Below are 15,202 nucleotides of genomic sequence, written 5' to 3' on the forward strand. Positions count from 1 at the left end.
TCTGTTTCTAGGAGTGTATTCATTTATTCTGGGATATGTTAATGTATCTTTTTTTTCATAGTATTTCTTATGATCTTTTGGATTTCTGTGGTATCATTGCAATGTCTCTTCTTTCATTTCCAATTTTATTTATTAGTCTTTGCTTTTTTTCCTTTGTGCAGCTAAAGGTTTGTCAATTTTGTTGAGTTTTTCAGAAAACCAACTCTTAGTTTTATCTATCTTTTTGTTTTTCTAGTCTTTATTTCGTTTATTTCTACTCTGTATTTTCTTGTTTGTGTTTACTTTTTCTTTTTCTAGTTTCTTGAGATGTAATGTTGATTATTTATTTGAATTTTGTTTTTCTTTTCTATTATAGGTATTTAAACTTCCCTTTTAGAACTGCTTTCGTGACATTCCCTAAGTTTTGGTAAGTTGTGTTTTCATTTTCATTTGTCTCAATATTTTTAAATTTCTCTTTTGATTTCTTTTTTGACCATGAGTTGTTCAGGTGCATGTTGCTTACTTTCCATGTATTTGTGAATTTTCCAGTTTTCCTCCTGTTATTGATTTGTAGTTTCACATCATTGTGATAAGAAATAATGCTTGATATGATTTCAGATTTGCTAACACTTGTTTTGTGGCTTAATAAGTCACCTGTCATGGAGAATGTTCTGTGTACACTTCAGAAGAATGTGTATTCTGCTGTTGTTGGATAGAATGCTCTACACATGTCTTAGGTTCATTTAATCTAACATGTACTTCAAGTTCAATGTTTCCTTATTTATTTTATGTCATGATTTATGTGATGTTGAAAGTAGGATATTAAAGTGCTCAACCATTGTGTCATGTTCTGTCTCTCCTTTCAGATCTATTAATCTGCATTATTTGTGGTGCTGCTATGTTGGGTACATATGTATTTACAATATATTCTCTTGATGAATTGACCCCTTTGTCACTATATAATGATCTTATCTCTTATGATGGTTTTTGACTTAAAGTCTATTTGGTCTGACATAAGAAAATAATAATTTTTTTACAGTTTTATTTTTATTTCAAACTTTTACTCTTTGGGGTGGTAGAAAACTATTTTAGTCAATGTTAATCTCTGAGTACCTCCTCTCTACCCTCAGCAAGTTACAAGAAGCTTATGTAGTATCAGGGTAATTGGGAGGAGCAGACTCTTAATCCTCCATATTCCCTGTCTATGTTGCCATCCTCTGAGATATCCAGGGTCCCATCAGGTCTTTGGCCACTTGTGCTTGCAGATCTGAAGAGATATATGTTGTTTCTACTTTTATGACTTTCATTTTTTTAGATACAGTGAACCCCAAGTTCCTTTTCAAAAAATCAGTATTTCAGTATGTTTAGCTCTCTTATTCTTTAATTCTCTATTTTAAAGTTTAACTTCCTTGTAGTTCCAGTGAACAACCTTCTCCACCGGTTCTAATCAGTGGTTCATATCTGTTCCCCTGGCCCCCTTCCCTGACCTGACTCATCCAGGTCACCTGCTTCAGTCACCTGCTCCAGTCACCTTCTTTGACCCAGGTCACCCCTGGCTACCTGCTCTGACCCACCTGTAACCATCCTTCCCACCAAACCACCCACCCTGCCACTCCAGCTTGGACCCCTGCTCTCTTTAAAATAGCCAATTGGGATTTGTCTAGCTTGTGTGGTCTAACCCTAGCCAATAGGGGAACAAGACAGCAGTAGGGGCAACTCCCATCAGGCATAAGTACCCCTTTCCCTCCTTGTCCAGGTGTGCTCTTGCCATTGTTCCATCTGTGAGCTGCACCCTTCTGTAGAAGTAAGTTTGCTGAGAGGATTTATCTTTGAGTGCTATTTCTTTTGCAGCACTGAAATTTTACTTATAACAATTTTCTATGGTTCTTCTGTAACACTTCTGTAAACCCAGAAAATCTGAAAGATTTTCTGAAAATGGAATGAAAAAATTTCTCAGTTAATTTAGAAACTTTATTTGCCAAGGTTGAGGACATGCACCTGTTACACAACCTCAGGAAGTCCTGACAACATGTGCCCAAGGTAGTCAGGGCCCAGCTTGGTTTTAAACTTTTAGGAGAGACATGAGACATCAGTCAATATATTTAAGAAGTGCATTGGTTCCATCTGGAAAGGCGGGGACAACTGAAAGCAAAGGCAGGAAGACTCAAAGCTGGGAGAGCTTCCAGGTCACAGATAGGTGAGAGACAAAGGATTGCATTCTTTTGAGTTTCTGATTAACCTTTACAAAAGAGGCAATCAGGTATGCATTTATCTCAGTGAGCAGAGGATAACTTTGAATAGAATGGGAGGCAGGTTTGCCCTAAGCAGTTCCCAGCTGCTTTTTCCCTTTTAGTGATTTTGGGGGCCCAAGATATTTTCCTTTCACACTTCCATGCCTATTGGGGGTACTCAGAAGTCCTTATACTGCTCTTGCACTGGACTGGAACAAAAGAAACTTTCAATGACTACCCAAAGTCCCATTGACCACCCCTCCCAGCTCTGCCCAAGCAATAGGACCTGACCTCTCTTGCCCCCTATTATCCTACCTGGCACTTCAGGGCTTACCCTTTAAAATGCCAAGGAGAAACATAGGTTAACATACATATATATATATATGAACTATCAAAACAAAACACAAAATCATGTGTAGTCAGTGGCATGGACATGTATTTTTTTATTCTGTAATGCATGTGTGTATATTATGTATATATTGCCACATACACACATGGCATATGTGTTATAATTAACAAATTTGAAATTTTTTTTTAAATTGCATTTTAGGTTTTGGGGTACATGTGAAGAACATGCAAGATTGTTGCATAGGTACACACATGGCAGTGTGGTTTGCGGCCTTCCTTCCCCTCACCTGTATCTGTCATTTCTTCCTATGCTATCTCTTCCCACCTCCCCACCCCCCCGTCTCTCCCCCATTTCCCCCAACGGACCCCAGTGTGTAGTGCTCCCCTCCCTGTGTCCATGTGTTCTCATTGTTCAACACCCGCCTATGAGTGAGAACATACGGTGTTTGATTTTCTGCTGTTGTGTCAGTTTGCTGAGAATGATGGTTTCCAGGTTCATCCATGTCCCTATAAAGGACACGAACTCATCGTTTTTGATGTCTGCATAATATTCCATGGTGTATATGTGCCACATTTTCCCTGTCCAGTCTATCACTGATGGGCATTTGTGTTGGTTCCAGGTCTTTGCTATTGTAAACAGTGCTGCAATGAACATTCGTGTGCATGTGTCCTTATAGTACAATGATTTATAATCCTTTGGATATATACCCAGTAATGGGATTGCTGGGTCAAATGGAATTTCTCTTTCTAGGTCCTTAAGGAAGCGCCACACTGTCTTCCACAATGATTGAGCTAATTTACATGCCCACAAACAGTGTAAAAGTGTTCCTATATCTTCACATCCTCTTCAGCATCTGATGTCTCTAGATTTTTTTAGTGATCACCATTTGAACTGATGTGAGATGGTATCTCAATGTAGTTTTGATTTGCATTTCTCTAATGACCAGTGATGATGAGCATTATTTCATATGTTTGTTGGCCTCATGTATGTCTTCTTTTGTAAACTGACTGTTCATATCCTTCGCCCACTTTGGAATGGGCTTGTTTGTTTTTTTCTTGTAAATCTGTTTTAGTTCTTTGTAGATTCTGAATATCAGCCCTTTGTCAGATGGGTAGACTGCAAAAATTTTTCCCATTCTGTTGGTTGCTGATTCACTCAAATGACTGTTTCTTTTGCTGTGCAGAAGCTGTGGAGTTTGATTAGGTCCCATTTGTCTATTTTGGCTTTTGTTGCCAACGCTTTTGGTGTTTGGGTCGTGAAGTCCTGGCCTACGCCTATGTCCTGAATGGTTTTGCCTAGATTTTCTTCTAGGGTTTTTATGGTGTTAGGTCTGATGTTTAAGTCTTTAATCCATCTGGAGTTAATTTTGGTGTAAGGTGTCAGGAAGGAGTCCTGTTTCTGCTTTCTGCACATGGCTAGCCAGTTTTCCCAATACCATTTATTAAACAGGGAATCCTTTCCGCATTGCTTGTTTTTGTCAGGTTTGTCGAAGATCGGATGGTTGTAGATATGTTGTATTTCCTCTGAGGCCTCTGTTCTGTTCCATTGGTCTATATCTCTGTTTTGGTACCAGTACCATGCTGTTTTGATTACTGTAGCCTTGTAGTATAGTATGAAGTCCGGTAGTGTGATGCCTCCCGCTTTGTTCTTTTTGCTTAGAATTGACTTGGCTATGCGGGCTCTCTTTTGGTTCCATATGAAGTTTAAGGTGGTTTTTTTCCAGTTCTGTGAAGAAGGTCATCGGTAGCTTGATGGGAATAGCATTGAATTTGTAAATTACTTTGAGCAGTATGGCCATTTTCATTTGAAATAATTTTTCACCTAGGCTGTTCCATATTCTAGATTTGCTTCCTTTTTTTTTTTTTTTTTTTTTTTTTTTTGAGACAGAGTTTCGCTCTTGTTACCCAGGCTGGAGTGCAATGGCGCGATCTCGGCTCACCGCAACCTCCGCCTCCTGGGTTCAGGCAATTCTCCTGCCTCAGCCTCCTGATTTGCTTCCTTTTAATTGGTGATAATTCCAGCAGATAAATGATTCTGCTGGAGTATATACATCTAAATGAGTGTTTCTTCAAAAATGTTTACCTCAGACTACTATCTATCTATCTATTCCACTAATACTGCCATAGCTCCAAACATTTCCCTTGGCTTTTTTTTGGGCGGGGGGAGAATTGTTCTTGTTTTATAAACCATAAGCTGAAAATGTCAGTAGTAGATTACTTTATCATTAAACCCAGCTCTACTCCCTACCCTTTTCCCACCCCACTGATAAAAATATAGCCCTGTTTGATCCATTTGCCTCTAAACCAACTTAACTTTTGATTAGTTATGAACTTGTTGTACAGAAGCAGTAGGAAAAAATTTTTCCTCCTTTAAAACCATTTAAATGAAATTCTGAGAAACTCTAAAGTTGATTGTTAAAGAAAAGCTCAAAAATTGTTTTAATGACTGCATCACTGAAACAAATGTGTAATTGCCAAAGTGATTACTCTGAAGCAAACTGTTATTTGAATAAATGTTGGTAGCTTCCTTTAGAACAATAGTTCTCGACTGGGGAGGATTTTGCCCCCCAGGGGACATTTGGGAATTTCTGGAGATGTTTTTGATCGTCTCAACTTGTTCCCGGCACTCGTGGATGGAAGCCAATATTGGTTCTAAGCATCCTACAATATTCAGGACAATTCTTCATGACTAAGAATTGTCTGCCCCCAAATATCAATACTGTTAAGGTTAAGAAATCCTTCTTTAAACAAATTATCACTTTATAGTCATCCCTCAAGTTTTAATATACTTCAGAGCTTCCGGTTGCTTTCCTCCAGCCTCACAGCCTCTTTGAGATGTTGTTTCTGCTAAAGTTTAAAGGGTGGGGACATGAGGGGGAAACCAGTTCCAGTGAGAAGATAGATGAGGAGGGGACTACTAGGAAATGTGTGGATTAATATCTAGGTGAAAATTTCCCTAGCAACCTTTGAGTTCTTTCTAAGAAGTTTATTTCTTATCTCAGGGATTTTTCCTGCCTAAGATAGTAGGAGCAGAGACTTGGGGCCTCAATTTTTTAGGATCATAACCTAGAGAGAGACTGCATACATTCCCCTCAGGGAGACTTCCATCACTTTGTGGGCTGTGATCCCACTGCCCCTTCTGACTCAAGTCTGAACTTCCCTGTCCCTATCTAATCAGTCACACTTAGCTGCCTTTGCCTTTTATTCTCCACACTGCTCTTGCTCTCTGCCCTTGCAACAACTTCTGCATTTGAAGGTGTGTTCTTATCTGTTCTTTATTAGGCAGTTATTATTTCTGCAGAATAGCTTGATTTGCCCTGTCCCCTTCTCCTCCCTTACTCTGTACAAGTGTAAAATTTCAAACACCCCATCCCCCATATGAGGCCAGACATAGCTTTCCATAGGAAGGTTAGCTGTTTGGTTTTTACCCTGCAGACCCCATTCTACCACAGAACTCCATCCCTATGTTGGTACCTTCCTGCAGTTCATTTCAGTGTGTGGTCCCTTGAGCAGCATCTCTGGCTAGTCAGTTCTTCTTTGTTTGTCCCTGATACCTGATTTCCAAAGCAGAAGATCAGTGGGGAGGCCAGAACCTCCCAAACATCAAAAGAGAAAGAGAAAACCATATGGCTCTGTTCGTGGATTAAAGGCATGCCCTAGAAAGCCATGGGCTGGTTCTTCCACTCCTTTCCCTCAGGGACAGTGTCTCCACTATATGTTGCAGAATTAGAATAAATCTCTACATTTGAGTCTACCTGGAAATGGTTGGCCATGTTTTCTGGGCTCTTGTCTGATACTTCCCACTGCAAGCACCTCTGAGATCCCATTCCCCATCCGAGTGAATTCCAGCAAAATGTTCTCCCAGAGTTCTGCCTTCTGATCACTGTTGAAATAGACTTGAGCAAAAAGGACAAAGTGACCAGGTGCCTAAGCACAGTCTGTATATTCTGGTTGGGTCTACATCATGCTAACATAGGCAGCTTGTGGCTTTGAGTAGTTTCCAGTTGCCCTATGGGAAGGGATTTCTCCTCTGTAAAGAAGGCACATTTCTCATATTCGAAATTAACATCTTTAATTTGAGTCTAAGGAAGCGAATTAAGTCATTTTTTACCAAATGACCGAGCTGTCATGTGATACTGTCAAAATCAAGAAGCAGTATTCATGGAGCAGTTGCAAGTGTGGGGCAATGAAACACCAGCACAGGGCTCATGAGCGAGCTCGGGTTTACTCCACTCCTGCCACACGTTTTTCAGGCCGTAGGAGGCAGGCTGAGCTCTGGCTGTAAGCCTCGGCTATTCGTCTGAAGTACCTCTCTTGTTTCTTCCACCCTTAATGGAGGTGTGGTGATTTTTCTACTGCCTTATAATCTGAGGTAGCCCCAAATTCTGGGCCACTGCTTTCTCATGATTACCTTCCTCTCAACCTCCCAATGTCTTTGTTGCTGAGCTCTGACCTCTAACAACTGCTAAAAATATAGTCAGGTAATGTTATAGTACAAACACTACTTTTATTAGTCTACTTTCTTCTTTTTCACCGTCATGGGCCCCAGGACTTGGATATTGTATGCAGTTAGCACCTCTTTATTGTAGTCTTGCAAGTAGATCATTTCAGACAAGTCCTCCGAGAGTCCTCCCAAAAAAGGACAAGGATCTCTCGCTTCTGTCCTCTGCTGCTCACTTTGTAGGAGGTCCATATTCCTTAGCAGCAGGATAAGTTATTACCCCTTGTTTCAAGTTTTAAATCTCTGCTTCATTTCTTGGGTATCAGCAGTCTGCCAGATTAAAGCTCTTGAACTTTAATGTTTCCAGGGCTTTGTGGATGCTACCCTAAAACCCAAATCTAGTTCCTCTACTTGATTTTACTGTAAGCAGCAACATGTCATCCTGGTATTTGGTGCCTGCTGGTTTAGGGCAGTGTTGAGCTAGCACTTTGAAGATGCTGGAGTTCAGTCTTGTGAGTCCATTTTTCTCCACATGGCTTCTAGGTCTGGGCAAAAAAATTGTAGCAGTATTGTCCTATTCACAAATTACCACTCTTTCTTTGAGAAATTGCAAACTAATGATCATGTTATACAAATTTGAGACCAGTTTCTGAACCTCTGTGGTGTAACACCAACCTGTTTAACTACTGTGTTGAGAGTACAGTGGGTGCTTGTCCAAGAACAATCTGAACACCAAAGCCCCTGTGACCCATCATGGAAGACCTCCCACTCCTCAAACCCTTGATAGTATCTCTTCGGTCTTCTCGTAATAGTTTAAGCAATTAACCAACTCTGTTCCATGAAAAGTTTGTGTGGGCCATGTTCGGGCTATGGGGCACCACCACTAAACTTAGGCCAGCCATGGTCAGACCTGGGATGAGGCTATTATTTGAAGCAGGGATGCATCAAGGGGATAGGTTTGTAGATCATTGTTTAGGGTCTTCCTTCTCTATGGTGAGTTTCATTTATATAAGAGCCTTAATTTTTAAGGCATTGCCAGTTCTGAATTTCTTTGCCATCAAATATTCTAAATTGTCTTTTCAGGTCCTGGTTCTGCTGTTAACTAGAGGTTATCTCTACCACCTATACACCTATACCACGTGGAGTAAACTGCTCCCCCAACTTTTTTTTAGAGAGAGGGTCTTGCTGTGTTGCCCAGGCTAGACTTGAACTCCCAGGCTCAAGCACTCCTTCCACCTCAGCCTTGCATGTAGCTGGAACTATAAGCACATGCCACCATGCCAGGCTTGCTTCCTATCTTTATGTGCCCATTGTCTAGCAATCAAGTGCCCATGATGAGTCATGGTAAAAGAAGGCAAAGATATGTCTGGCTCTAGTCTAGCAATATCACTATACTCGCAGTATAATTCAGTTGTTAACAGTTTTCTAGACCAGTCAGTCCCTACAATGTCACATTGGCATCCAGTCCATCACTCTCAGCTCATAAGGAGATACTCAGTAGTTTGTGTTCAGTTCCAATAAGGTGAGGGGATCATGTTTTTCTGTCGTGCCCCGTCCCTGTACAGTTTTGGATATTCCTTCTGGTGGACCTATAAACAGTTGTGGACATTCTCTTCTGGTGGACCTATAAACGTTAAGGACTGTGGACAGCAGGTTATCTACAAGCAGTGGATTAATGAGAGAGTAGTCCACACTCCAAAAAGCTTTGGTTAATGGATCTTTTTCATACCTCTGTAGTCCTTCATCTCCTGCTGGTTTTGATGACATCTACTCCTGCCTCATCCAGTTTGGGTTCTTCCTCTGACTGCCTTTCCCTCTTCCTTCATCTCAGTTTTGTGTAGTTTTTAGGATTAGAGAAACCAGCTTTCTTGGCTGCCTGTGAATATTTCTGACCTGCATCAGAGTGGTTTCTTTGAGTCTTTGTGCTTTGGTGAGGGCGGGGAGGGGAAAATGGCCTATGTGAAGCTAGTGAAAGAAGCGGAGGAAAAAAATCACACAGAAACAGAATAATACTTTGAAATGTAACCCTGCCACCTGCTTTGTAAAACTAGAATATTTCACTCTGATTCAAAATAACTTAAACAGCATTATTTCAGTATATCAGTGGTTAAGGTGAGGGGGAAATGTAACTTTTTTTTGTGGTCTAACACACTCATATTAAGACAATTGGAAGACACAAAGGGAAGAATCATATAATCTATTATATGCTAGCTCTTAAAATAAAAGTAGTAGAGTTTTTCCTAGATTTGTTCTGTAAACTGCCATTTGACTCTACCAGGTAATGAGATGGCTAGATGCTTTCCAATTAAATTGGCACAACTTTAAGAAAATGTATTTTCGATTCAGGGGTACATGTGCAGGTTTCTTACAAGGGTATATGTGTGATACTAAGATTTGGGCTTCTATTAATCTTGTCACCCATGGAGTGAACACAGTATCCATAGCAAGTTTTACACACTGCATCCCCTCTCTTCTGTCCTCTTCCTCCTCCCCCATTGGAAGTCCCGTGTCTAATCTTTATGTCTATATGTACCCATAAAGTGGCACAACTTCTCTCTAAATGATAAATTCCTGCTTTTGGCTGAGTGTGGTCACTCATACCTGTAATCCCAGTACTCTGGGAGACTGAGGGAGCTGAACTGCTTGAGCCCAAGGAGTTTGAGACCAGCCTGAGCAACATGGTGAAATCCATCTCTGCAAAAAAATAATTAGCCAGGCATGATGGCACACTCCGGTAATCCCAGCTACGTGGGAGGCTGAGGCAGGAGGATTGCTTGAGCCTGGGCGGTTGAGACTGTAGTGAGCTGAGATCTCCCAAGTGCACTCCAGCCTGGGTGACAGAGCCAGACCCTGTCTCAAAAAGCAAAAACAAAAACAAAACAAAACAAAACATACACCCACACACAAAACAAAAAACTAAAACAAATAGATGATTTTGGTTGAACGCTCATTTTTAAAGATCAGATTGTGTGCTACAAACCTTACAAATATATATTACTTTATATGGTCCTCAAAACAACTCTATGAGTTAGTTTGTTTTATCTTGGCGAGTACTGAATGGCATTCCCATTTTACAGAATAGGAAATTGAGCTGTAATTTTGTTGGAGCCACACAGCTATTAAGTGGTGGGATTGAAAAGCCAAGGTCATTGTGAGGCCAGAGCCCCTGCTCCCAATCCCACATTACACTTTTGCCACAGAAGTGAGACATGATCTTTTAGGGAAATAAGAGTCCAGGCTGACTGGCAAGACCCTGGCATCACCACAGCCAATCTTGAGTCTGGACTCTGCCTAGAAGATAGTATATCAAAACAGAGGCAATGCCGACATGCTCTCCTGGACTTGGAGAAATCCTCTGGAGGGGATGGACTGTTAAAGAATTTAGACCAAATTTCTTTTTTGTTTGCATGTGTATTTGTGTATGAATTTTTAAATAGGAATGTTCCAGTGAAGGTACAGGTGATTTTATTCTTTATTTTAGGTGGGTAAAATGTCCACATGAGCCAAAAAACAACGGTATAAAATCTTTCTTCTATTCCTTCTGCCCAGTTAGTACCCCATTCCCTTTTCATGTCTACCTCTTATGAGTTCCTTTTATACAACTATGAGTAAATGTAAAATGGTATTCCTATGCCTTTTCTCCTTTTATATACAAGGTTATCATTTTTAAATTCTGTACTTCCTTTGCTTTTTTTCCCTTCCTTCCTTCCTTCACTTCCTTTCTTTCCTTCTTTTCCTTTTTTGTTGGAGTCTTGCTCTTGTTGCCCAGGCTGGAGTGCAATGGCATGATCTCTGCTCACTGCAACCTCTGCCTCCCAGGTTCAAGCAATTCTCCTGCCTCAGCCTCCCAAGTAGCTGAAATTACAGGCACCTGCCACCATGCCCAGCTAATTTTTGTATTTTTAGTAGTGACAGCATTTCACCATGCTGGTCAGGCTTGAACTCCTTACCTCAGATGATCTGCCCACTTCAGCCTCCCAAAGTGCTGGGATTACAGATGTGAGCCACTGTTCTTTGCTTTTTTAAAATAGAGATTTATCTTAGAAATATTTCCATATCAGCACATGGAAAGGTTCTTCCTTCTTATTTACAATGGCATAATATTTCATGGTGTTAAATCAATTATCATTTATTAGCCAGCTCTCTATTAGTAGACATTTGGATTATTTCCAGTTTTTTGCTCTCACTGCTGCAATGAATAAACTTGAATATATGCTACTCTGATGTATTTCTACAGGATAAATTTCTAGAAGTAGAAATGCTGTGTTAAAGGTATGCATTTATAATTTTGACCAATAATGCCAAATTGTCCTCAATAAGAGTTACACTAATTTGTACTTCTACCAGTAATGCATGAAGAGAGAGAGTTTCCCACACTCCTGCCAATATAGGTAATGCATGTTTGGATTTTGGCCCATTTGAAAAAAAAAATGTTTGGATTTTGGCCTCTTCACTAGATAAAAAATATTGCAGATTATTTAAACATGGTTAGTTAAGCAACTTTTCATACATTTAAATGCAACTTGTATTTCCTTTTCTGTGGAATTTGTCCATTTCCTCTGGACTTAAAGGTATTTTATCAATTTCTAGAAACTCTTCATCTATTAAGGAGAGTAGCCTTTGTGTATAATATGAATTGAACATATTTTTTTCTGTTTGCCATTTATGATTAAATTTGTTAACCTTCTTTTTTTTTTTCTTCTTTTGTCCCAAAACCTCAAAAGTATTGTTAGCCTTCTTCTGAATTTTAGGACTTAGTGAGAAAGGCCTTTCCCACTACAAGGTTATAAAAGTCTTCTACTGTGTCATCTAGTGATTTCATGGTTCTGTTTTTCTTACTTAAATCTTTGATTGATCTGTAGTTTATCTTGGCTTATAATATAACACTTAGATTGAAACTTTTTTTTCTCAGATGGCTATCCAGGTGTACCACACCATTTAGTGAATAATGTCTGGTAATTCGGTGTCTACTGATTTGAGATGCCGACTTTATCATATACCATATGCCATATATATACATATACATAATTTCATTTATACTTATGTAAATAAAATGGCTTTACTTTAGAATCCTAGAGGAAAGTCTGAATTTTCTTGTGGCAACCCTAGAGGATTTTTTTTTGTTTTTCAAGACCAAGCCTCACTCCGTCACCCAGGCTGGACCCGACTGGAGTGCAGTGGTGCAGTCTGCTCACTGCAACCTCTGCCTCCTGGGTTCAAGCCATTCTCCTGCCTCAGCCTCCTGAGTAGCTGGAATTACGGGAGCCCATCACCACACCTGGCTAATTTTTGTATTTTTAGTAGAGACGGTTGGCCAGGCTGGTCTCCAGCAACTGGCCTCAGGTGATCTGCCTGCTTTGGTCTCCCAAAGTGCTGGGATTACAGGCATGAGCCACTGTGACTGGCTGATTTTTTTTTAATTGTGGTAAAATATACCTGTTATTTTTACAGATATGTATATTTTAATGTAAATAGTTACCACTTTAATTATTTTTAAGTGTGACATTCCATGGCATTAAGTACATTTACATTGTTGTGCAACCATCACCAACATCATCTCTAGAACTTTTTCATCTTCCCACCACATGGCTTTGAAACAAAAATATCAGTAATTTTATGATATACCATTCATTTGTAAGGTAAGCCCTGATTTTAGAGGTATTAAAATATGGTAAAATACACATCTTAGGTAGATTTTATTTACTGAAATATTTATTTACTTACTGAAATATAGTTCTGAATTTTCAAGTGTATTTAGTGTGTTTCTGAACATTCTGTTCTATTACATTCGTTTATCTTTCCATGTCCCGGTGCCACACTGTCCTACTTATTGCAGATTTATAACATCTTTTCTTTCTTTTTATTGTATTTTAGGTTTGGGGGTACATTTGAAGAACAAGCAAGATAGTTGCATAGGTACACACATGGCAGTGTGATTTGCTTCCTTCCTCCCCTTCACCTATATCTGGCATTTCTCCCCATGCTATCTTTCCCCGACTCCCCACCCCACACTGTCCCTCCCCCAATTCACCCCAACAGACCCCAGTGTGTAGTGCTCCCCTCCCTGTGTCCATGTGTTCTCATTGTTCAACACCTGCCTATGAGTGAGAACATGCGGTGTTTGATTTTCTGCTCTTGTGTCAGTTTGCTGAGAATGATGGTTTCCAGGTTCATCCATGTCCCTACAAAGGACATGAACTCATCGTTTTTGATGTCTGCATAATATTCCATGGTGTATATGTGCCACATTTTCCCTGTCCAGTCTATCATTGATGGGCATTTGTGTTGGTTCCAGGTCTTTGCTATTGTAAACAGTGCTGCAATGAACATTCGTGTGCATGTGTCCTTATAGTACAATGATTTATAATCCTTTGGATACATACCCAGTAATGGGATTGCTGGGTCAAATGGAATTTCTCTTTCTAGGTCCTTAAGGAATTGCCACACTGTCTTCCACAATGGTTGAGCTAATTTACATGCCCACAAACAGTGTAAAAGTGTTCCTATATCTTCACATCCTCTCCAGCATCTGATGTCTCTAGATTTTTTTAATGATCGCCATTCAAACTGGTGTGAGATGGTATCTCAATGTAGTTTTGATTTGCATTTCTCTAATGACCAGTGATGATGAGCATTATTTCATATGTTTGTTGGCCTCATGTTTGTCTTCTTTTGTAAACTGACTGTTCATATCCTTCGCCCACTTTGGAATGGGCTTGTTTGTTTTTTTCTTGTAAATCTGTTTTAGTTCTTTGTAGATTCTGAATATCAGCCCTTTGTCAGATGGGTAGACTGCAAAAATTTTTTCCCATTCTGTTGGTTGCTGATTCACTCAAATGACTATTTCTTTTGCTGTGCAGAAGCTGTGGAGTTTGATTAGGTCCCATTTGTCTATTTTGGCTTTTGTTGCCAACGCTTTTGGTGTTTGGGTCGTGAAGTCCTGGCCTACACCTATGTCCTGAATGGTTTTGCCTAGATTTTCTTCTAGGGTTTTTATGGTGTTAGGTCTGATGTTTAAGTCTTTAACCCATCTGAAGTTAATTTTAGTGTATGGTGTCAGGAAGGAATCCAGTTTCTGCTTTCTGCACATGGCTACCCAGTTTTCCCAACACCTTTTATTAAACAATGAATCCTTTCCCCATTGCTTGTTTTTGTCAGGTTTGTCAAAGATCGGATGCTTATAGATATGTTGTGTTGCCTCTGAGGCCTCTGTTCTGTTCCATTGGTCTGTTTCTCTATTTTGGTACCAGTACCATGCTGTTTTGATTACTGTAGCCTTGTAGTATTAGTTTGAAGTCCGGTAGTGTGATGCCTCCCGCTTTGTTCTTTTTGCTTAGAATTGACTTGGCTATGTGGGCTCTCTTTTGGTTTCATATGAAGTTCAAGGTGTTTTTTTCCAGTTCTGTGAAGAAGGTCATTGGTAGCTTGATGGGCATAGTGTCGAATCTGTAAATTACTTTGGGCAGTATGGCCATTTTCACGATATTGATTCTTCCTAACCATGAACATGGAATGTTTCTCCCTCTGTTTGTGTCCTCTCTTATTTCGTTGAGCAGTGGCTTGTAGTTCTCCTTAAAGAGGTCCTTTACATTCCTTGTTAGTTGTATTCCTAGGTAGTCTATTCTCTTTTTAGCAATTGTGTATGGCAGTTCATTCTTGATGTGGCTCTCTTTAAGTCTGTTATTGGTGTATAGGAATGCTTGTGATTTTTGCATATTGGTTTTGTATCCTGAGACATTGCTGAAGTTGCTTATCAGTTTCAGGAGATTTTGGCCTGAGACAATGGGGTCTGCTAGATATACAATCATGTCATCTGCAAATAGAGACAATTTGACTTCCTCCTTTCCTATTTGAATACCCTTTATTTCTTTTTCTTGCCTGATTCCTCTGGCTAGAACTTCCAGTACTATGTTGAATAGGAGTGGTGAGAGAGGGCATCCTTGTCTAGTGCCAGATTTCAAAGGGTATGTTTTCAGTTTTTGCCCATTCAGTATGATATTGGCTGTTGGTTTGTTGTAAATAGCTTTTATTATTTTGAGATATGCTCCGTCAATATCTAGTTTATTGAGGGATTTTCACACAAATGGCTGTTGAATTTTGTCAAAGGCCTTTTCTGCATCAAGAGATAATCATGTGGTTTTTGTCTTTGGTTCTGTTTATGTGGTGAATTACATTTATAGACTTGCATATGTTGAACCAGCCT

General features: G+C 39.8%; 1 protein-coding gene across 3 annotated transcripts in view; it reads left to right on the plus strand.

Moving 5' to 3' along the window:
• Positions 1-15,202, plus strand: part of ELOVL7 (ELOVL fatty acid elongase 7) — a 105,296-nt gene that overhangs the window by 47,579 nt on the left and 42,515 nt on the right. For 2 of the 3 annotated variants that reach the window (XM_074385731.1, XM_039467990.2), the window contains one exon: positions 356-406. The exons of the other annotated variant lie outside the window; for it this stretch is intronic. The gene's annotated coding sequence lies outside the window, so the exon portion shown is untranslated. The remainder of the gene's footprint in view (positions 1-355; positions 407-15,202) is intronic. 3 annotated transcript variants of the gene reach the window in all.

Source organism: Saimiri boliviensis, chromosome 1 (genome assembly GCF_048565385.1).
Source record: "Saimiri boliviensis isolate mSaiBol1 chromosome 1, mSaiBol1.pri, whole genome shotgun sequence".
Lineage (NCBI taxonomy): Eukaryota > Metazoa > Chordata > Mammalia > Primates > Cebidae > Saimiri > Saimiri boliviensis.